Source organism: Perca fluviatilis, chromosome 3, assembly GCF_010015445.1.
Source record: "Perca fluviatilis chromosome 3, GENO_Pfluv_1.0, whole genome shotgun sequence".
Classification (NCBI taxonomy): domain Eukaryota; kingdom Metazoa; phylum Chordata; class Actinopteri; order Perciformes; family Percidae; genus Perca; species Perca fluviatilis.
Genome location: NC_053114.1, coordinates 6198729 through 6223263, shown reverse-complemented (window position 1 = coordinate 6223263; position 24535 = coordinate 6198729). Strand labels below are relative to the sequence as shown.

Genomic DNA, 24535 nt, shown 5'->3' with positions numbered 1-24535 from the left:
ACTAGATAGGCTACTTAACTAGAAAATGATCTCCGTTTAGTCCTGTATGCCTAATTTGAAATAAGACAATTCTGTTGCTAAATAATACAACCGGCAACATCGTCAAGAATGAAGAACGCGTCATTCACGTGCATATTAAGTAGCCACATGTATTTGTTTTGGTCTTATAATACATCCATACCGCTCCAGCGGAGAGGATGGCTCGTTTAGACAGCAGCTACGTTCACAAGAGTTTGTCCAAAGTTCAAGATTGGTTGCAAATTAAGATAAACAGTTAGACTACAAACTGAGATCTTTCATTTTAGCTCGTTTGTAAAGTCGCTATTTGCAGAGGAGAGCTGTGTTTGCACAGCGCGGTGGATGAGAGTGGACAGCGCAGACTGAGATATGGTTTCTACGTGTTTCTGCCTGTAGAACAGGTACGTGGGTTATTGATAAGTATTGACTCTTTAATTATGGAGGTTTTATTGTAGGCTACCTACTTACAGTAACGAGTGTAGCGTTAGTTCATCTGCGCCATCGGCAGTAAATAATCCTCGGTAACGTTTCCAGTCAGTACATGTGCTGCGTGAAATAACGCCCACACCAGTGACTGTGGCTGCAATCAGCCCGACATACGTTTTTACTGGCCCCGGGCCATCGGGCCATTGCTTATGTCGAGCCTGGTCGTCTACGATAACGGGAGGTCCTCCAGTAGGTGCTCGTGCTTCCATGGCGGGTGTGTTGTCGCGCTCCTCCTCCTTTAGCAACAAACAAGCGCTGAAATAGAGCGCGCAGCGGGCGGGCGCGTAATGCAATCTAGGAGCAGTGATTCGCCAAACCTCCCTTTATTGCAATCGCACACATTTCTTCTAATTTTATTTTTTAGTAACGAGTAACGAAGATGCTTAGTGGAAATATAACGGAGTAAAAGTATACATTTTATCTAGGAAATGTAGTGGAGTAAAAGTGAAAGTTGACATAAATTTAAATAGCGAAGTAAAGTACAGATACGTGAAATTTCTACTTAAGTACAGTAACGAAGTATTTGTACTCCGTTACATTACAACACTGCACACACACACTTCCTATCATGGAGACTTCTGGGAGGGAGAGAGAGAGAGGGAGGGAGAGCGAGGGAGAGACTATCACAAATTCTCGGTTTTTCAATTAAGAAAGGAACTTCAGAGGTATAATCATCATTAAATGGACATTTTTCACCTGTCAGTCAAACTGTCTCCCCCTCCCTCCTCTAACACACACACACAGAATAGAGAGGTGGAGAAGAGGAGAGGAAGAAAGGAAGAGAGGAGAGGAAAAAATAAGAGAGGAGGAGGAGAGGAAGGAAGGAAAAGCGTTATTTGTCAGCTAACATGATGGACTAACTGACCAACTGACTGACTCCTAACTGACTTCAGACCTAAACACCAAAAGCTGTTTTCCACCAGACTCCATGTAAATAATCAGTTATTTTAGCATCTTAAAACAAGTTTTTGGTCTTCTCTACACTTTTCCAACCATCACAACTCTAGTGTTGGTTGAAATGAACACATAGTTTACCAATTTACATGTGAAAATATATGTTGTCTCTATACTCGCTAAAAGTAGGCCTACTGTTTTTTAAATGGAGTCTGGTGGGTTTAGCGCTAGCTACTTGATAGCTGTTTCTGGTAAACAGAAAGGTCTTAAATAGGTTTTAAAAAGGTATATCTCTAAAAGGTTAAGACATTTAACACTTCACTGTTAAAACAACACTGTATGTATTTAAAATGTAAGCAAAACTGGGGTATTATAATTTATATATATTGTATTGCTAAGGCTCGCGTCGCTATAACCCACCAGGCTCCATGTAAATAAACAATCATTTTAGCATCGTAAATCCACCAGACCCCATGTAAATAATCAGTACTTTAGGCATCCTAAACCCACCAGACTCCATGTAAATAAACAGTACTTTAAGCATCCTAAACCCACCAGACTCAAATTATGGAGTATACATTGTGAGAAATAAAAAGTCAAAAGAAACGGTAAGTGCATTTGTGGTGTCTTGTAAGCCCATCCATCCATTCCCTATTGTTAATCAATTGTATTCTCTCAGTGACACTGACTACGTTTACATGCAGCCAATAACCCGTTCAAAACCGGAATATTAGCAATAACCCGGTCGCGCACGGCCATGTAAACACCGGCAAAAACCCGAATATGCTCATATTCCGGTTTTTAAAAACCCGAATATGCTACCTGGGTTACCCCTTTTCTAACCCGACATTTTGGTCATGTAAACGCGTATCGGCATATCTCCATCAAAAGGAACATTGATTTGTGTTCTGCGCATGTTCTATTCGCAAGGAATCTTGGTCTTTTGAGTAGAGGAACTTCTTGTATGCGCTAGAAAACATAGTTATAATAATAATTATATACTATAATAATATAGTTATATATATATATATATGTCAATGCAGAAAACCTGTGCGCAGTATACCGGAAGTAAACAAGAAGTAGAGGTAAACATGGCGAGACGCAGCACAGCACCACACTTTTGGAGCGAGGAGGAAACCCATTTCTTTATTAGTGTGGTGAAAACCATGAATATAATGACTTTTGTTGACGGCAGAAAGTACCAAGATAGTGAGATTTATAAGAAGGTGTCCAGACGCTAACCGTGCGTCGACGTTTACGTCGTGATATTGCCATTTGATTACAAATGCCATGTATACAGGAGTAACTCTCTCTGCTCATGCATGTAAACGGGTTATTCCGAATGTTTCAGATACCCGAATAGTGACCTTAACCCGACCATAACCCGAAAATTGACAGCTTGTAAACGTAGTCAGTGTGACCTATGTATGTCAATACAGCTACTGCTATTAATACTTAGCTAGTGTTATTCGGATGTGCACCAAGTAGTAGGCACACTGTCAAAATTTCTTCCGGAATTTTCTAGTGTTTCTCACACTGCCCATTACTGCAGCTCCTCTGCCTAAAACACTCTGAGCTCTTGGCCTCCTTCGTGAAAAGCCCAGTCTGCTCTGATTGGTGAGCTGGCCTACTCTGTTGTGATTGGTCAAACAAATTCAAATGACTCACTGGACGGGCTGTGCTCGCTTAAGGAGCAGCACAGATGAAAAACACGGCTGGCTTTCTCAATCAGTGTCATCACTAATTTAGGAATGGAAACAGGAATGTGGGCGAGGCGTTTCAGGCAGTTGAGAAAAAGTGCTGTCTGTGAGGGAGAGAGATAAAAATTTTTTAAACTTTATACATCAATTATTAACATACACAAAAAAAACTATATAACTCACTAAAAGAAAGGAAAAATCCCAAAAAGCATAAGAGGGGCTCTTAAAATGGAGTGCAGTGTCAGCCCTATTGAGTCCAGTTTGACTCAGGTAACATGTTTTGTTGCTGCAGAGGAAGAAACAAATGAATGATGAGTTAAAGCACCTTGAGTGACTCAGTGGTTCCTAATTGCTTTTTTGAATCCTTACTGTGCGCTTTTGCCAGACCCTCCTCCAAAGCCCTGGAGAAGGGTCTGGCTACTCCACATAGCATTCGGGGATGGGAGGAAAACGTGCTCTGGTTCATTGGCATTTCTTTAAACCGATCACAGTCGTGACTAAGAAAAGCAGCTGCTGCTGCAAAATAGGCTTCCGGAAGGAACTTGTTTTGGTGGACCGTGTACATTCAAAAGTTGTTTTAGTCATGCAACAGAAAACTCAGATTGACGGACAATAGTCTAGCTAGCTGTCTGCATTTACCCTGCAGAGATCTGAGGAAAAGTTAACCATAGTTACCCAAACTAACATTTTTTGGATGAGCATTTTTGATACTATAAGCAGAGCCTATGGGCACATTATCCCCCTAACCTGTTATCAGCCATTTTTGGCATTTCCCATGACGCTGACCTTCCTGTGGGGGGGGGGGGGTTTTTTTGGGTGGGAGAGCTGATTTTTTTCCTGCGGGGTTTTTTTTTTTTGTCTCCCGTGGCCCTTTTCCTTCCCTTTCCCCTGCGGGTTTTTTTAAAGAATTCTCCCCAAATTTTAAAAGTAGAAAAGTTTATTTTTTTTTTAAGGCGTGTCCCCCTGGCAATGTAATGTTCAGGGTCTTTTTGTCCACTAGGAGGCACCGGAGACCCACCACCATACTTACATATATGAAAGAAAATGGGAAGAGACATTTGAATTCTTCCCATATGAAGCAAAAGTTTCTTTTATATTTAAATTTTTTCAGAAAATAATGTTTTTCTTACATGTTTGAAATCAATACACAGACATGATGGATGCAAGTATCCTTCTTTCGAGGAGCAGTGAAGCCTGATGGTCATAATGAGAACAAGGATTTTGGAAACATTCCCCGGAGACTGTCGCCACGTCAATTGCGACATTTCGAGAGATGTGGAACCCTTTCCTAGAACTTGTTGATTCCCTCAGCCTGTCCCCTGATTTGGAGAATTGAGCTCTCCCCCCTTTTGTTGTTGTTGTTGTTGTTGTTGTTTTCTCTCCTCTTTATTGGTGTGTGTTATGTCAGTGTGCATGGGTGTGTGTTGTTTGTCCTCAGTTTGGAAATGTTTTGGGGTTGTTGCAGGTGGGTGGGGGGGTTTGAAGGGAAGGGTTGTTCCGGTTCCTCTGTGTTGTGCTTATCTTGTTTGTTATGTTATGTCACTTCCCTGTTATATGTAAAAAACTAAACAAAAAATGTTTGGAAAAAAATAAACCCACCGGAGTTTAAAATGCCAACACAAAGGAAGCACAAGGCAACGGATATCCGGCCTAAATGAGTGAAATACGGCGGATTTTTCGGCGGCAATGGAGCAATCCTGGAAATGGAACGTCAAGGATATAGACTAACTGTTTGCTGACTGTTGGTTTGTTTGTACATCTGTCTTTTTTGTAGTAATTTATGTCATGACTGAGATTTTTCCAGCTTCGTCTTCTGGCTAAAATGAAGCTCTTCCTAAACCGGTGTGATCTAGAGGAGGCAAATCAGTTTTTTTTTTGAGGCTGGATTGTTGAGATGCTCTTTATGTTGGACTCATTCAAACTTCCATCTGGCCCCTTCAACTTGTGCAAAAGGCTGTTGCTCGCATTTAATGAATACTTCCAGGCGTGCACACATTAGCCCCATTCTTTACACTCTCCATTGGCTCCCGGTGCATTTTAGAATCAATCAATCAATCAATTTGTTTTTTGAAGGCTATTAATGGCCTGGCCGCTGCGTATTTGGCCTAATTTTAACCCTTAGTGAGCACAACTAGTGAGCACAACAGGTCCTTGTGGTCATCGAAGCACTTAGAAGTCCCACGGTCGAGGTATAAACTGTGGGCTGATCTGCCCCGAGACTTTGGAACAGGTTACCCCTTGACATTTGCACTATTACAGACCTAGCTCTTTTTAAACCTAACCTGAAAACATATTTATAATGGCTTTTAATACATAGTAGCGCTGTTCAAATAGTCAATGTTCCTGTTTTTTGGAAGAACTCTGCAAGACTGTGTGTGAGGCAAACACATATTGCAACTGTGCCCACAATTTGGAGAAGTCATATAAACACAAAAGGCTTTCTCAACTCTGCACCACTGATTCTAACCAAATCGGGATATCTCTGTGTGTTCCCACGCGTGCGGGGAGGGGGGGATAGGTGTTGCGGAATCACTACAAGGTTCAATGATTGTGGTTCACCGGTTACAGGCTACTTGCCAAAAACTGATCATCTGCCAAAAAGTAATTGCTGTCTACCCTACGAATGATGAAATAGGTGACATGCTGAATCTTTACATGAGCCACAGACGGGCCACGACTGATTGAGCCGTGCTGCAACAGGTGTTTACAGGTTGGGGTTCTCGTAGTTCTCGATTTGCCAGACCTTCCTCTACAGCGCTGCAGCGGAGGGTCTGGCTAGTGCACACAGCATTAAAGGATGGGAGAAAAATTGGCATTTCTTTAAACCAATCACAATCATCTTGGGCGGTACTAAGCGCCAGACGGAGCAACGGTTCCGCTGCAAAATAGCCACGGTCATATGTGTCCCCGGGGCTAGAGCGGGCGATATAAAATCCCATCTAAAGCTGCTGGCTAAAAAGAACTGTAAATACAGTAAGATCATACTACGTAAATCGGAGATCACTAAAATTAATGTTGAGTAACTTTGTGCATACGCAAAGACAATGTCAGACTCTGTAGTTTTCTCTGGACCCCTGCCAAACCTGACCAGCGATGAAATGTACAGCCGCATGTCATCCTTCAACCGCTGGTTGTCGGGGTGGTGCCCAGCTAATGATGTGGGCTATGTGAATAACTGGGTGGGCGTTCTGGGGAAAGCCTGGTCTGATTGAGAGAGACGGCATTCATCCCACCTGGGACGGAGCCACTCTCATATCAAAAAATCTGACCGAATCTATTATCGGTCATAAACCATGACAACCCAAGTTTGATATTAGTAATCAGAGGTGCAGTGCAATGCGCCCCTCTGTGCTTCCGTTTGAGCTGTTGCCCACTCATAGTCTAATAAGCACGGTGTCTGTCCCCTGACTCAGATCGGTTAAATCAAAGGTAAACAAAAGATGCGCTATACTAAACAACCTAATTGGAAATAAAACGACTGCAACAATAGAACAAAATAGGAAAATTAGATGTGGACTATTAAATATTAGATCTCTGTCTTCTAAAGCAGTATTGGTAAACGACTTGATATCAGATAATAAAATTTATTTATTTTGTCTTACTGAAACCTGGCTGGGCCATGAAGAATATGTTAGTCTAAATGAAGCCACTCCTCCCAGTCATATTAATACTCAAATTCCTAGAGGCTCAGGCCGAGGAGGGGGAGTTGCAGCCATCTTTGATTCAAGCCTGTTAATTAATCCTAAACCAAAACTAAATTATAACTCGTTTGAAAGTTTTGTTCTTAATCTTCAACATCCAAAATGGAAAACATTACAGCCAATTATATTCATTGTTATTTACAGGGCTCCAGGTCCGTATTCTGAATTTTTATCTGAATTCTCAGAGTTTTTATCATGTTTAGTCCTTAAATCAGACAAAGTACTTATTGTAGGTGATTTTAATATCCATGTGGACGTTGACAATGATAGCCTTAGTACTGCTTTCAACTCATTGTTATATTCAATCGGTTTCAGTCAGAATGTGCACAAGGCGACGCACTGTTTTAACCACACCCTCAACCTTGTGCTGGCATATGGTATTGAAATTGAGGATTTAATGATATTTCCACAGAATTCGGTATTATCAGATCATTCTTTAATTACTTTCGAATTCTTAATACCTGACTATACTAAATTAGATAAAAACTTCTACACTAGATGCCTATCTGACAGTGCTATAGCTAAATTTAAGAGAGATATTCCAACAGCATTTGACTCTATGTCATGCCTTAACATAACAGAGAACCTTTATGTTAACCTCAGTCCCTCCCAAATTGATACATTTGTAGACGGTGCTACGACCTGCCTACGGACGACTTTAGACTCTGTTGCTCCCCTCAAAAAGATGATGAAGCAAAGGAAATTAGCACCTTGGTTTAACTCCCAAACTCGCAAATTAAAGCAAATCTTGCGAAACCTCGAAAGGAAATGGCATTCCACCAAAGTGGAAGAATCTCGTTTGGATTGGCAAGAAAGTCTCAAAACCTATAGGAAGGACCTAAGAAAGGCCAGATCAGACTATTACTCATCACTAATAGAAGAAAATAAGAACAACCCAAGGTTTCTTTTCAGCACTGTAGCCAGGCTGACAGAGAGTCACAGCTCTACTGAGCCATCTATTCCTCTAGCTCTGAGTAGTGATGACTTCATGAGCTTCTTTAATGATAAAATTATAACAATTATAGATAAAATCCATCACCTTTTGCCCTCAACTTCTAACGGTTCACCTTTAAACGCAGGACCGCTAGAAAGAACGACTAGTCCCGACATATTTTTAGATTGCTTTTATCCTATAGACCACATGTGTCAAACTCAAGGCCCGCGGGCCAAATCCGGCCCCTCGCAGATTATGATCCGGCCTGGATATCAATTTAGGTTCACAATACATTTCGGCCCAACTAGTTTTTGTCACTTTTTCCAATGTTTTTGGGCACTTTTTTTTCTATAATGGCCGAGGAACTTTTACCTAACTTCTTTAGGGCTTTATGTTGACCAAACTGTGAGTGAGAAGACTATATGACAAGTGCAATAATACAGTCAAAGATATTTGACTTTTTCAATTAAATAAACACGTCAATAAACTAAATGTCTGGCCCTTGATGCGATTCTTATTTTCCAGCGTGGCCCTCTGGGAAATTGAGTTTGACACCCCTGCTATAGACCTTCAACAATTAATGTTAAAGGTATCTTCAGCTAAGCCATCTACCTGTCTCTTAGACCCTATCCCAACGAGGCTACTCAAAGAAGCGTTACCCATGGTTAACACTTCATTACTAGATATGATCAATATGTCCTTATTAACAGGTTATGTACCGCAGTCATTTAAAGTAGTAGTGATAAAACCTCTTCTGAAAAAACCCACGCGATCCTGAGGTCTTAGCAAACTATAGACCTATATCTAACCTTCCCTTTTTATCCAAGATCCTTGAGAAGGTAGTTGCTAATCAGTTATGTGATTTTCTACATAGCAATAGTTTATTTGATGACTTTCAATCAGGATTTAGAAAGCATCATAGCACAGAGACGGCACCTTCTAACTGCTGCAGACAAAGGACTTGTCTCCATTCTTGTTCTACTAGATCTTACTGCTGCATTTGACACTATTGACCATACAATCCTGTTACAGAGATTGGAACACTTAGTTGGCATTAAAGGAATCACTATAAGCTGGTTTAAGTCCTATTTCTCTGATCGATCTCAATTTGTTAATGTTAATGATAAATCCTCCAAGTACATTAAAGTTAGCCATGGCGTTCCACAAGGCTCAGTGCTTGGACCTATTCTATTCTCCTTATATATGCTTCCTCTTGGTAATATTATTAGGAAACACTCAATTAACTTTCACTGTTGTGCGGATGACACCCAATTATACTTGTCAATCAAACCAGACGAAACCAGTCAGCTAGCAAAACTTCAAGCGTGCATTAAAGATATAAAATCATGGATGACCTATAATTTCCTGATGTTGAACTCTAACAAAACTGAAGTTATTGTGTTGGGCCCTAAACACCTCCGAACCTCATTATCTAAAGACATAGCTACTCTGGATGGTATTGCCCTGGCCTCCAGCACTACTATCAAAAAACTTAGGAGTTATTTTTGATCAGGATATATCCTTTAACGCACATCTAAAACAAACCTCAAGAACAGCCTTCTTTCATCTTCGTAACATGCCAAAATTAGGAATATCCTGTCTCAAAACGATGCTGAAAAACTAGTCCATGCATTCGTTACTTCCAGGCTGGACTACTGTAATTCCCTACTGTCAGGTTGCTCAAATAAGTCCCTTAAGACTCTCCAGCTGATCCAGAATGCTGCAGCACGTGTTCTCACAAGAACTAAGAAAAGAGATCATATTTCTCCTGTGTTAGCTTCTCTGCATTGGCTTCCTATAAAATCCAGGATTGAATTTAAAATTCTTCTCCTGACCTACAAAGCTCTAAATGGTCAAGCACCATCATATCTGGAAGAGCTCCTAATACCTTATTGTCCCACTAGAGCACTGCGCTCCCAGAATGCAGAGTTACTTGTGGTACCTAGAGTCTCTAAAAGTAGAATGGGAGCCAGAGCCTTTAGTTATCAGGCTCCTCTCCTATGGAACCAGCTCCCAATCTGGGTTCGGGAGGCAGAAACTGTCACCACATTCAAGAATGAACTTAAAACTCTCCTATTTGATAAAGCTTATAGTTAGAGAGTGAGGAATTGCAGTGTCCACCTAACTGGCCCACCTGCTTCTCTTCATAATTGTTAGATTAATAATATATAACAAAAGTAGAGGGAGGCAGGCCAGCACAGCCCGATCCGGCAGGGGAGAGTTCCAAGCCCGAACAAGCTACCTCTCCTTATGACCTGTCTCTCTTAGTTACGCTGTTATAGTTTTAGACTGCCGGGGGACTTCCTTCCTTTGAGACACTGAGCTGCTCTCTCCTCTCCCTTTCTATTACCATTTGTGTGCATCCTGTCCCAGAAATGCTTGTTATTAATCCTAGCTTCTGGGGAGTTTACTCCCCGGAGTCCTTATGTTTCTTCCCCCAGCGTATTTCCTTGGAGAACGTTGGCACCAAGATCCTGGTTGCAGCTGTCGCCGTGGTCCTGCTGCACTCCCTGCTGAGCTCCGCGGTGCCCTGCAATGTCATGCTGCGTCCTGCTGAACCCTGCAGCTTCCTACTACGTCCATCCATGCTCTGCTGGGCCACGCTACATCCTGTAACGCCCTGCAGCGCACTGATATGACATGAACTACTACGACTACCATTTGAAGTCACTGTTCCATTATTAATGTGACTATTATCGCCACTGTTCATCATATCCCCAACCAGCACCGTCAGACACCGCCTACCAAGAGCCTGGGTCTGTCCGAGGTTTCTTCCCAAGAGGGAGTTTTTCCTCGCCACTGTCGCACTGCTTGCTCTTGAGGGAATTACTGAAATTGTTGGAATTGTTGGGGCTTTGTAAATTATAGAGTGTGGTCTAGACCTACTCTATCTGTAAAGTGTCTCGAGATAACTTGTGTTATGATTTGATACTATGAATAAAATTGAACTGAATTGGAAGAAACTTGTTTTGGTGGAACATGTGTATGTTCAAAAGTTGTTTTAGTCGTGCAACAGCAAACTCAGATTGGACAGATAGTCTAGCTAGCGAGTTTAGAATGCCAGAGGACAGAAAACCGAAAACAAATCCCACATCTTACACAAACTACTGTCTCTTCTAAACTACTACTTCCAGTTTATCAGAATTTGGTGTCTTTGGTGTCTTTGGTATGCCATATTAAGATGTCAGTTAGTTGGCTTTTCCACCCATATAAGTTGGAACACTTGTATTTCCCCAGGTTCTTCTTCAATCAATCCAGATGAAACCAGACAGTTAGTTAAACTTCAAGCATGCTCAATTTCCTGTTGTTTAACTGAGATTAGTTTTTTATTGTGCTAGTACTTATTGGACTTGTTTTTAATTATATATATACAATTTGTCATAAACTATTAATGTGTCAATAGTATGTTCTAATGAATGTGTTTGACACATCTGATATAGCATTATCTTGTCACACAAAGATGATTCACTGCTCTTTTTACTTGACAAGAATTGTCACTTTTGCACTAAGGGACTATTCATTATTTATTTGAGGGGCTACCGGAGGAGTTTTAGGATCTTTAGTCAAAATAGACTTGACCCTCCCGTCACCAGCAATACATTTTTCTATGACCCTCCTAATCGATTGGGAAAAGAGACATGACCCTCCCCAATAATTTATTGATACCTTCTGTACTGGTTAGCGCTTGACAAAGATGTACACGATGGAGCTAGCAAAGCAGTTTTGTGTTTATGTGCGGGCAGGATTTATTCAGTTTGGGAAATCCCACGGTCTCTACAAAGCTATAGCTCAAATTGTCTGGCTGACTAAACAGGGAGGGACCCATCTGCTAGCGATGGGGGGCCAAGACTGAGAGCTACATGGGAAAATATGCACCAGAGAAGCCACTTTGAAATTTTGCTGTTTTCATGAATACAAAAGTCCATACACTGCTGGGTAGCTTAATCCATTATATCATAACTTATTACAGTTTTTTACGATTGTTTACACACTAAAATAAAAATTTTCACACAATTTGCAAAATTCTACTCCAATGAGCAAAACACCTCCACAGATTTGCACAACATTACACACAATGTCTGCTTCACCCTTTTTGCAAAACATTACACACAGTGATTTGTAAAACTCTACACACATTTTCACACCTTAGACACAGATAAGGATTGTGAGGTTACTTCCTTGTCATTACAAAGCACCGGATTGCCAATTACCACACTAATGAACGAATTGGATAAACACATCTACCAGGTGTGGAAGCACACATGTGCTAATTTGAAAACGCAGCACTCAGGTGTGCTATAAAAGGCAGCAGGTGAGTTCACCTGTCTTCAACAAAAATGGAAGGAGTTAGAAGAAGAAGAAGAAGAGTGAGAATGAGAGGGGGAGCTCAAAGAGGAGATGAAGGCGGTAGAGGAAGAGGAGAAGGAGGTAGAGGAAGAGGCCTAGGTAGAGGAAGAGAAGAACCTGAACAAAGAAGACGAGGACCAAATTTGACTCGAGAAATCCGTGCAACACTTATTGACCATGTTATCAACCATGGACTGACACTGATGGAAGCTGGACAAAGAGTTCAACCAAATCTCAGCAGAAATACTGTTGCGTCAGTAATTCGGACATTTCATCGAGAAAACAGGTAAGCTAACCACACAGTATAAATTGAAACTGAAGCTTGTATAATCAATATTGTTTACTGTGACAATTGACTGTAGGCTGTCATATATTTATAAATTTATTTATTTATTTTTCTTATTTTTTTTTTACATAGGATTGAGGGTCGAGGACACCAAGGTGGAAGGGGCCCTATGTTTACTCGTGCACAAGAGGCCGCAATTGTGAACATGGTTTTGGCCAATAATTGTATCAGGCTACGAGAAATCCAAGCCAATATCATCAATGATGACAATATTTTCAATAACATCCAACGAGTCTCTCTGTCAACATTAGGTCGAATCCTAAAGAAAAATCAAATATACATGAAGCAACTGTATCGGGTACCATTTGACAGAAATTCAGAGAGAGTGAAACATCTGCGCAATGAGTATGTGGAGGTATGCATTGTTCATCTGACTATGGTGTGGTATCATGCACTGCTCATAATGTTCTGTCACAAAAAATATACTGTGCTATAGATATTGAATAGCATCCTATTTTCTTGTGTTTCAGAGAGTCTTGCAAATGGATGCTGCTGAAATTCAACATGAATTTATATATGTGGATGAGGCTGGATTTAACCTTGCAAAAACAAGAAGAAGAGGGAGAAATGTAATAGGGCACAGGGCAATCACTAATGTGCCAGGGCAACGAGGGGGTAACATCACCCTTTGCGCTGCTATCACACAAAATGGGGTCCTCCACCACCATGCAAATCTGGGACCCTATAATGCAAATCTGATACTTGCATTTCTTGACCGATTGCTTGAGATTGTCAAATTGACAGCTTGTAAATGTAGTCAGTGTGACCTATGTATGTCAATACAGCTACTGCTATTAATACTTAGCTAGTGTTATTCGGATGTGCACCAAGTAGTAGGCACACTGTCAAAATTTCTTCCGGAATTTTCTAGTGTTTCTCACACTGCCCATTACTGCAGCTCCTCTGCCTGAAACACTCTGAGCTCTTGGCCTCCTTCATGAAAAGCCCAGTCTGCTCTGATTGGTGAGCTGGCCTACTCTGTTGTGATTGGTCAACCAAATTCAAATGACTCACTGGACGGGCTGTGCTCGCTTAAGGAGCAGCACAGATGAAAAACACGGCTGGCTTTCTCAATCAGTGTCATCACTAATTTAGGAATGGAAACAGGAATGTGGGCGAGGCGTTTCAGGCAGTTGAGAAAAAGTGCTGTCTGTGAGAGAGAGAGATAAAAAAATTTAAACTTTATACATCAATTATTAACATACACAAAAAAACTATATAACTCACTAAAAGAAAGGAAAAATCCCAAAAAGCATAAGAGGGGCTCTTAAAATGGAGTGCAGTGTCAGCCCTATTGAGTCCAGTTTGACTCAGGTAACATGTTTTGTTGCTGCAGAGGAAGAAACAAATGAATGATGAGTTAAAGCACCTTGAGTGACTCAGTGGTTCCTAATTCGTTGCTTTTTTGAATCCTTACTGTGTCGCTTTGCCAGACCCTCCTCCAAAGCGCCCTGGAGAAGGGTCTGGCTACTCCACATAGCATTCGGGGATGGGAGGAAAACGTGCTCTGGTTCATTGGCATTTCTTTAAACCGATCACAGTCGTGACTAAGAAAAGCAGCGCTGCTGCTGCAAAATAGGCTCGGAAGGAACTTGTTTTGGTGGACCGTGTACATTCAAAAGTTGTTTTAGTCATGCAACAGAAAACTCAGATTGGACAGATAGTCTAGCTAGCTGTCTGCATTTACCCTGCAGAGATCTGAGGAAAAGTTAACCATAGTTACCCAAACTAACATCTTTTTGGATGAGCATTTTTGATACTATAAGCAGAGCCTATGGGCACATTATCCCCCTAACCTGTTATCAGCCATTTTTGGCATTTCCCATGACGCTGACCTTCCTGTTGCGCTGAGATGGGCCCTGGCATTTGCTTCTCTGTTAGCTTGGAGACTGATCCTGCTCAACTGGAAGCTTTCCCGCCCCCCCTTTACATGACCGTTGGATTAAGGAAGTGCTCGACAATTTGAAGCTGGAGAAGCTTAGATCTTCTTTGAAAGGCATGTCCCCTGGCAGTGTAATGTTCAGGGTCTTTTTGTCCACTAGGAGGCACCAGAGACCCACCACCATACTTACATTTATTGCAAAGAAAATGGGAAGAGACATTTGAATTCTTCCCATATGAAGCAAAAGTTTCTTTTATATTTATATTTTTTCAGAAAATAATGTTTTTCTTACATGTTTGAAATCAATACACAGACATGATGGATGCAAGTATCCTTCTTTCGAGGAGCAGTGAAGCCTGATGGTCATAATGAGAACAAGGATTTTGGAAACATTCCCCGGAGACTGTCGCCACGTCAATTGCGACATTTCGAGAGATGTGGAACCCTTTCCTAGAACTTGTTGATTCCCTCAGCCTGTCCCCTGATTTGGAGAATTGAGCTCTCCCCCCTTTTGTTGTTGTTGTTGTTGTTGTTGTTGTTGTTTTCTCTCCTCTTTATTGGTGTGTGTTATGTCAGTGTGCATGGGTGTGTGTTGTTTGTCCTCAGTTTGGACATGTGTTGGGGTTGTTGCGGGTGGGTGGGGGCAGGCCAGCTGACAGTCTTGCCTGGGCCTGGGACGAGTTAATCTTAGATGGCCCCCCCCCGCGCCCAGATCTCTCCTTTTCCCTTGCTCGTCCTCTCCTCTGCTCTTCTTCTCTGATGTTCCTCTCCTCTCCTCTGCTCTTCCTCTCCTCTGCTCTTCTTCTCATGTTCCTCTCCTCTGCTCTTCCTCTCATGTTCCTCTCCTCTGCTCTTCCTCTCATGTTCCTCTCCTCTGCTCTTCCTCTCATGTTCCTCTCCTCTCCTCTGCTCTTCCTCTCCTGTTCCTCTCCTTTTTCTCTCCTGTTCCTCTGCTCTTCTTCTCCTCACATCTTTCTCTGCAAAAGACAAGTGACAGGCATTGACAATAATGGGTAACATAAACAAACTACACAAGCTGTTGCCAAATATACTCTTCATATGTATTGGAATTCTGACTCTAGCAGGAAATAAATGAATATTTACCATTGTATTTTAGGCTACTGCTGGTGTGACATGTTTAGATTTGAACTCCAAATACCATGCGCCGAACTTTCCTTGTGGCAAAATCATCTATGATGTCTTTAAAGTCCAGTTTCTTGGAAAGTTGACGCTCTATGGAGAGCATTGCCAAACCATTGAGCCTCTCCTGTGACATGTTAGAGCGCAAGTAGTTTTTTATTATCTTCATTTTACTGAAGGCCCGCTCACCTCCAGCCACAGTCACAGGCAGACAGAGACAGGAAAATACGCAGCAGGACACACAGGTCTCCATAAATGCTCTGTAGTCCCATTTTGTATATGCCATTTAGTAGGTCCAGAGGTCCAAGACCGTCTTCAAAAGTTGCACTATATATTTTCTTTAAGTGCTGAATTTGGTCTTCAAGGGACTCTGTGAGGTCATTCTTATATTTCTCAGAGAGCTTTCAGCATGATGCATTGATGCTGTCCTGTGGCATAGCTCTGAATTTCCACAGGACGCAGAACTCGTCACATATCTGCTGCATTGATGAGAACCGTACATGTAGTTGAGAGATTATGCTGTCCATTGCAACATGAAACACTCTATCTCTGAATAGGGTCTCTGGGCTTTGCTCCTCTGTCCCTTGCTTTTCTGACTCATCAAAGAAACGCTTCCTCTTTCTCTGTCTCATTTCTAACTGGGATTTGATGCCCATGGACATGGCAACAGCAGTTGCCTCTGTCAGAAAACTATCCCATGATGCACGCATGCAGGCAATCTCCTCCTCCAGTTCCTTTATATTGACAGCTTGCACATCAAGTGAGATGGTTGATGACTGGCTGGTAAGGTTTCTATCCTCTATGAATTGTAACACCTTGACCCAAAACGTGAGTAGCAAAACTGCATTAAAGGACTGAAAGTAGGTCTTTAGACCCTGTGCTTCAGCTTTGGCTTCACTGGTGAGGTTACCTGTAGTGATAAAGGTGTCTAAAGCCTGGATCACACCGGGCAAATGTTTTGCCACTGGGCGCACTGCCTCTATCCGCGCACTCCATCGTGTGTCAGACAAGCTGTGCAGAGAACAACCCAAAACTCTTTGTAAGATTTCCCATCTGTGAGGGCTGCCACTGAATAGTGTGTACAGCTGATTGATAAAGCCAAAGAATATGTCTATTTCTGGGCAGGCCCGGGCTGCATGGACACCAACTAGGTTTAACATGTGAGATGCACATGGTGAGTATGTGGCCAAGGGATTTTTATTCAGTATGCGAGCTTGTACTCTTCTCACTTTTCCTGCCATGTTAGCTCCATTATCATAGCACTGACCCCTGCAATCAGCTATATCTATCCCATGTTCACCTAGTGATTGTTCCACCATTGTGGCGATTTCCTCTCCTGTCTTTCTTGAAAAGTCCTTAAATTCAAGGAAACGTTCATTTATTTCCCACCCATCCTCAGGGGAAGTTTGACTGACATACCTCAGCAACAGTACATTTTGCTCCAAATTTGACACATCTGGGGTTTTATCACACATTATGGAATAGAATGTTGTTTCTTGCCTTTGCTCAAAATGGTGTTTATGACACGCTGAGCACAAAGTTCAATAAATTCGTTTTGGCTGTCAGGTGAAAGGTAATGAGCTTGGAGTCTCTTTCCCTGTTGCCGGTACTCTCTAATGTTTTGTAAATGGTCATTTAGGATACTGTCATACTTTGCCAACAGCTCAATTATGCCAAGGAAATTTCCATTGTCTGGCTCATCTAGTGTATTTGTGCTGCCCCTGAATGGCAGATTCCTGAAGGCTAAGTATAGTGTTAGATCCAGCAGCCGCTTCAGTAGTGCTTTGTTTTTTCTATTTCTGTGTCCATCAATTTTATTTGTTGGCTGTCAATTCCAGAAGTCTGTAGGACAGAATGTTGTAGGTTCTTCCATTTCCAATAACAATGTTTGTGTGCACAGTTTCTTTCATGTTCTTGAAATCTCTCATAAAGCTTTCTGTATTTTATATTCAATATTTTCATCCCATCTGTGGAATTTAATGCACTAGTTGACTTTTTCTCTACTTCAAAGGAGAACAGCAAGCATGGTAGGCAAAATAAGGCCTTTTTTGAGCTGCTATATACTATCCAGTCCCTATCGATTTTTTCCCTTCCATTGTGGGATGTGGAATATGTCAAATAGTTTGGGAATTCCCTGCCCTCTGCATCTGCTGGCAATTCCTTTGCCCTCTCTGAGAAAGGCGTTTGTTTTGCCATCACATGTACGAGGTTCACTCTATCAGAGTCGGTCATTCTAGTTGGCCATAATGCAGGATCGCTGAAATTAAGTGTGTGATCAGTCTCTGATCCATCCTGCTCAGACTCTCCGACGGGGTAGCGGGCCCCTCCCGCATCACTGTGACTCTCTCTCTCTCTTCTCTCTCACCGGTAGCCTGACTCTGTCCCTCCGTTGTGGGGCAGCGGGCCCCTCCCACATCACTGTGACTCCCTCTCTCTCTCTCTTCTATCTCACCGGTAGCCTGACTCTGTCCCTCCGTTGCGGAGCTGTGGGCCCCTCCCGCATCACTCTCTCTGTCACCTGACTGCAGCTGGCTCTCTCTCCTCTCTGTCTCCTCCTCTCTGACGGGGCTACCAAACTCAAATGTTTCTGTCAAAGATAACGTGTTGTGTCAGGCTTTATACAAGCTAATGGACGTTACCATTAGAGCTGGCCTGTTAGCTTACGTTACAAGGCTCGTAAACATTGGCTGCGCTGTTTCTTACCTTGCTCTACATTGACTTCACTAGTTCCAGCTTCACCGTCACCACCTTTTTTTTTAAATATTTGTTTAGAAAATCTCTAAGGCCTCTATTTTCTTCTTCTCTTCTTCTCTTTTCTTTCCTTTTCTGAGCACCGGACTTGTGCTGATCGGACATTTTGAGCGTACCGAACTTCAAATCTACTGACAACATAAAATTTTGATCAGTGGCCAAACCATTTTTGTGTTGGGGGTGTGGGGGTTCTTGGCCACTATTTTAAGGACAATTAGGAAGAAAACAAATATAAAGCTTTATATAAGTCAAATATTACATATTTTTCCACAAATATGCCTATTTAAATTTTTATTATTATTATTATTATTCCATAATTTAATGAGGGCCCAGTTCTGGGCCCCCCCCCTTATCCTGGGCCCGGGACAACAGACCCGTTTGTCCCCCCCTATCGGCGGGCGTGGGTGGGGGTTTGAAGGAAAGGGTTGTTCCGGTTCCTCTGTGTTGTGCTTATCTTGTTTGTGTTACGTCACTACCCTGTTATATGTAAAAAACTAAACAAAAAAAGTTTGGAAAAACATAAACCCACTGGAGTTTAAAATGCCAACACAAAGGAAGCACAAGGCAACGGATATCCGGCCTAAATGAGTGAAATACGGCGGATTTTTCGGCGGCAATGGAGCAATCCTGGAAATGGAACGTCAAGGATATAGAATAACTGTTTGCTGACTGTTGGTTTGTTTGTACATCTGTCTTCTTTTGTAGTAATTTATGTCATGACTGAGCTTTTTCCAGCTTCGTCTTCTGGCTAAAATTAAGCTCTTCCTAAACCGGTGTGATCTAGAGGAGGCAAATCAGTTTTTTTTTTTAGGCTGGATTGTTGAGATGCTCTTTATGTTGGCCTCATTCAAACCTCCATCTGGCCCCTTCAACTTGTGTGAAAGGCTGTTGCTCACATTTAATGAATACTTCCAGGCGTGCACACATTAGCCCCATTCTTTACACTCTCCATTGGCTCCCGGTGCATTTTAGAATCAATCAATCAATCAATTTGTTTTTTGAAGGCTATTAATGGCCTGGCCGCTGCGTATTTGGTCAAGATTTTAACCCTTAGTGAGCACAACTAGTGAGCACAACAGGTCCTTGTGGTCATCGAAGCACTTCATTTTAGAAGTCCCACGGTCGAGGTATAAACTGTGGGCTGATCTGCCCCGAGACTTTGGAACAGGTTACCCTTTGACATTTGCACTATTACAGACCTAGCTCTTTTTAAACCTAACCTGAAAACATATTTATAATGGCTTTTAATACATAGTAGCGCTGTTCAAATAGTCAATGTTCCTGTTTTTTGGAAGAACTCTGCAAGACTGTGTGTGAGGCAAACACATATTGCAACTGTGCCCACAATTTGGAGAAGTCATATAAACACAAAAGGCTTTCCCAACTCTGCACCACTGATTCTAACCAAATCGCGATATCTCTGTGTGTTCCCACGCGTGCGGGGAGGGGGGGATAGGTGTTGCGGAATCACTACAAGGTTCAATGATTGTGGTTCACCGGTTACAGGCTACTTGCCAAAAACTGATCATCTGCCAAAAAGTAATTGCTGTCTACCCTACGAATGATGAAATAGGTGATATGCTGAATCTTTACATGAGCCACAGCCGAGCCACGACTGATTGAGCCGTGCTGCAACAGGTGTTTACAGGTTGGGGTTCTCGTAGTTCTCGATTTGCCAGACCTTCCTCTACAGCGCTGCAGCGGAGGGTCTGGCTAGTGCATACAGCATTAAAGGATGGGAGAAAAATTGGCATTTCTTTAAACCAATCACAATCATCTTGGGCGGTACTAAGCGCCAGACGGAGCAACGGTTCCGCTGCAAAATAGCCACGGTCATATGTGTCCCCGGGGCTAGAGCGGGCGATATAAAATCCCATCTAAAGTTGCTGGCTAAAAAGAACTGTAAATACAGTAAGATCATACTTCACGTAGGTGGTAATGGTCGTAAATCGGAGATCACTGAAATTAATGTTGAGTCACTTTGTGCATACGCAAAGACAATGTCAGACTCTGTAGTTTTCTCTGGACCCCTGCCAAACCTGACCAGCGATGAAATGTACAGCCGCATGTCATCCTTCAACCGCTGGTTGTCGGGGTGGTGCCCAGCTAATGATGTGGACTATGTGAATAACTGGGGGGGCTTTCTGGGGAAAGCCTGGTCTGATTGAGAGAGACGGCATTCATCCCACCTGGGACGGAGCCGCTCTCATATCAAAAAATCTGACCGAATCTATTATCGGTCATAAACCATGACAACCCAAGTTTGATATTAGTAATCAGAGGTGCAGTGCAATGCACCCCTCTGTGCTTCCGTTTGAGCTGTTGCCCACTCATAGTCTAATAAGCACGGTGTCTGTCCCCCAACTCAGATCGGTTAAATCAAAGGTAAACAAAAGATGCGCTATACTCAACAACCTAATTGGAAATAAAACAACTGCAACGATAGAACAAAATAGGAAAATTAGATGTGGACTATTAAATATTAGATCTCTGTCTTCTAAAGCAGTATTGGTAAACGACTTGATATCAGATAATAAAATTTATTTATTTTGTCTTACTGAAACCTGGCTGGGCCATGAAGAATATGTTAGTCTAAATGAAGCCACTCCTCCCAGTCATATTAATACTCAAATTCCTAGAGGCTCAGGCCGAGGAGGGGGAGTTGCAGCCATCTTTGATTCAAGCCTGTTAATTAATCCTAAACCAAAACTAAATTATAACTCGTTTGAAAGTCTTGTTCTTAATCTTCAACATCCAAAATGGAAAACATTACAGCCAATTATATTCATTGTTATTTACAGGGCTCCAGGTCCGTATTCTGAATTTTTATCTGAATTCTCAGTTTTTATCATGTTTAGTCCTTAAATCAGACAAAGTACTTATTGTAGGTGATTTTAATATCCATGTGGACGTTGACAATGATAGCCTTAGTACTGCTTTCAACTCATTGTTAGATTCAATCGGTTTTAGTCAGAATGTGCACAAGGCGACGGTTTAACCACACCCTCGACCTTGTGCTGGCATATGGTATTGAAATTGAGGATTTAATAATATTTCCACAGAATTCGGTATTATCAGATCATTCTTTAATTACTTTCGAATTCTTAATACCTGACTATACTAAATTAGATAAAAACTTCTACACTAGATGCCTTTCTGACAGTGCTATAGCTAAATTTAAGAGAGATATTCCTACAGCATTTGACTCTATGTCATGCCTTAACATAACAGAGAACCTTTATGTTAACCTCAGTCCCTCCCAAATTGATACATTTGTAGACGGTGCTACGACCTGCCTACGGACGACTTTAGACTCTGTTGCTCCCCTCAAAAAGATGATGAAGCAAAGGAAATTAGCACCTTGGTATAACTCCCAAACTCGCAAATTAAAGCAAATCTTGCGAAACCTCGAAAGGAAATGGCGTTCCACCAAAGTGGAAGAATCTCGTTTGGATTGGCAAGAAAGTCTCAAAACCTATAGGAAGGCCCTAAGAAAGGCCAGATCAGACTATTACTCATCACTAATAGAAGAAAATAAGAACAACCCAAGGTTTCTTTTCAGCACTGTAGCCAGGCTGACAGAGAGTCACAGCTCTACTGAGCCATCTATTCCTCTAGCTCTGAGTAGTGATGACTTCATGAGCTTCTTTAATGATAAAATTATAACAATTAGAGATAAAATCCATCACCTTTTGCCCTCAACTTCTAACGGTTCACCTTTAAACGCAGGACCGCTAGAAAGAACGACTAGTCCCGACATATTTTTAGATTGCTTTTATCCTATAGACCACATGTGTCAAACTCAAGGCCCGCGGGCCAAATCCGGCCCCTCACAGATTATGATCCGGCCCGGATATCAATTTAGGTTCACAATACATTTCGGCCCAACTAGTTTTTGTCACTTTTTCCGATGTTTTTGGGCACTTTTTTTTCTATAATGGCCGAGGAACTTTTACCTAACTTCTTTAGGGCTTTATGTGGACCAAACTGTGAGTGAGAAGACTATATGACAAGTGCAATAATACAGTCAAAGATATTTGACTTTTTCAATTAAATAAACACGTCAATAAACTAAATGTCTGGCCCTTGATGCAATTCTTATTTTCCAGCGTGGCCCTCTGGGAAATTGAGTTTGACACCCCTGCTATAGACCTTTAACAATTAATGTTAAAGTGGTGATAGAATGCAAAACCGATTTTACCCTGTCATAGTTGAATGTGGACAGTTCGGTGGGTAAATAGGACATACATAAAAGCTCAAAATCCCATTGACACCCCTTTACTATGAAAATCTCATATTTTGAAACTGCAGCTGAAAACGGGCGAATCCCAACAAAGCTGGAAGTTGACGTCAACCTCCCAAAAACCGGAACCTTTGTCAGCCCATGGGTGTATTAAGAGAATGGTCACGCCCCAACATTTACATAAAGCTACACACTACACAACTGACCTGAGATCAGGTAGTTTTCTGAATCTAGCTAGGTTACGCAGATCTCTGCTATTCCATTACAAAATTCACTTCTGAAACTTTTTTATGCGAGAAATCAACCATATAAAGCTCAAATATGGGCCGCTTTACGAAAATGGATGGCTAATTGCAAATTTTCTCCGACTGTGTGTCGGAGTTTAGTGCCGGTGTTGGTGCTGCCTGGGTTGCTACATCGCCCTGACCGCAGTGTCAGCGAGCTTGTTACGCCCGCAATCTTTTACCGCAGCCCGCAGGTTCCAGTTAATCTTATAATGGGAATGTGTGTTGAGTTATTTAAACAAACAATCGGGGAAATAAACGCCTCTTGTCCGCGAGTCTCATTGATAGAGCCGCGTGAGATGGAGTCCATCAATGAGAGCTAGCTAGCCTCCTCCTAACTCTGACATTCACAAAAATACATTCAATTGAAATCCGAAATCGGACAAGTGTTAGCTAAGCTTTGTAAGACCTTGAGGAACCTGTAATATTCATGCCGGGGCGGGGGAAATTCAAACTGTAAATATACTTTAGTTATGCGCGAAGTGAGCAAGCAAGCCCCCTTATTTCCCAATGTAATGAATGGGACATATAGCAAGCAGCTGCTCGTCCTACAAAGACGCCTCGCGTTCATAAAAATGCCTTAAAATCAAATCGGACACAACGGTTAGCTTTATAAGACATTGGGGAATGATGTTATATAAGTGGCGTGACGAAATTCAAACCGTAAATATATTAGTTATGCCGGCCGGCCGGGCGCGAGCCCCGTAGTGCAGTATCCACAAAGGGTGACTTTGCGCTGGGTATGGAGCCCAGCAGGCTGCCGCTTTCTGCGAACTGTGTGGAGCTCCTAAAGTCCGACCGCGTCTTACCAAATTTGCAATTAGCCATCAATTTTTGTAAAGCGGCCCATATTTCAGCTTTATATAGTTGATTTCTCGCTTAAAAAAGTCTCAGAAGTGAATTTGGTAATGAAACATTGCAGTGTCTGGAATATGAGATTCTGTCGCTTCTCTAATGTATGTGTATTGGGGATTCGCTCAACCAATCAGCGCGCGTCTCTAATGTCAAAACACAGGGATGCATAAGGGCCAGTAAAATATCAACCAGGCCATTTTCAGCACAACCAATGTTACATACCCCATTAGGAGACCATAAGGAACAGTGTGAAATACCCTATATAATAATTCTATCACCCCTTTAAAGGTATCTTCAGCTAAGCCATCTACCTGTCTCTTATACCCTATCCCAACGAGGCTACTCAAAGAAGCGTTACCCATGGTTAACACTTCATTACTAGATATGATCAATATGTCCTTATTAACAGGTTATGTACCGCAGTCATTTAAAGTAGCAGTGATAAAACCTCTTCTGAAAAAACCCACCCTCGATCCTGAGGTCTTAGCAAACTGTAGACCTATATCTAACCTTCCCTTTTTATCCAAGATCCTTGAGAAGGTAGTTGCTAATCAGTTATGTGATTTCTTCTGACCTTCTAACTGCTACAAAGGACTTGTCTCCATTCTTGTTCTACTAGATCTTACTGCTGCATTTGACACTATTGACCATACAATCCTGTTACAGAGATTGGAACACTTAGTTGGCATTAAAGGAATCGCTCTAAGATGGTTTAAGTCCTATTTCTCTGATCGATCTCAATTTGTTAATGTTAATGATAAATCCTCCAAGTACACTAAAGTTAGCCATGGCGTTCCACAAGGCTCAGTGCTTGGACCTATTCTATTCTCCTTATATATGCTTCCTCTTGGTAATATTATTAAGAAACACTCAATTAACTTTCACTGTTGTGCGGATGACACCCAATTATACTTGTCAATCAAACCAGACGAAACCAGTCAGCTAGCTAAACTT

General features: G+C 41.9%; 1 long non-coding RNA gene and 1 pseudogene across 1 annotated transcript; one reads left to right on the top strand and one right to left on the bottom strand.

Moving 5' to 3' along the window:
- LOC120555538 overlaps positions 1-24535 on the bottom strand; it is a 55394-nt pseudogene that overhangs the window by 7203 nt on the left and 23656 nt on the right.
- On the top strand, positions 12186-13370 carry LOC120555540. The gene is made up of 3 exons (XR_005638729.1): positions 12186-12366; positions 12499-12781; positions 12897-13370. It is a non-coding gene; the product is annotated as an uncharacterized LOC120555540 (long non-coding RNA).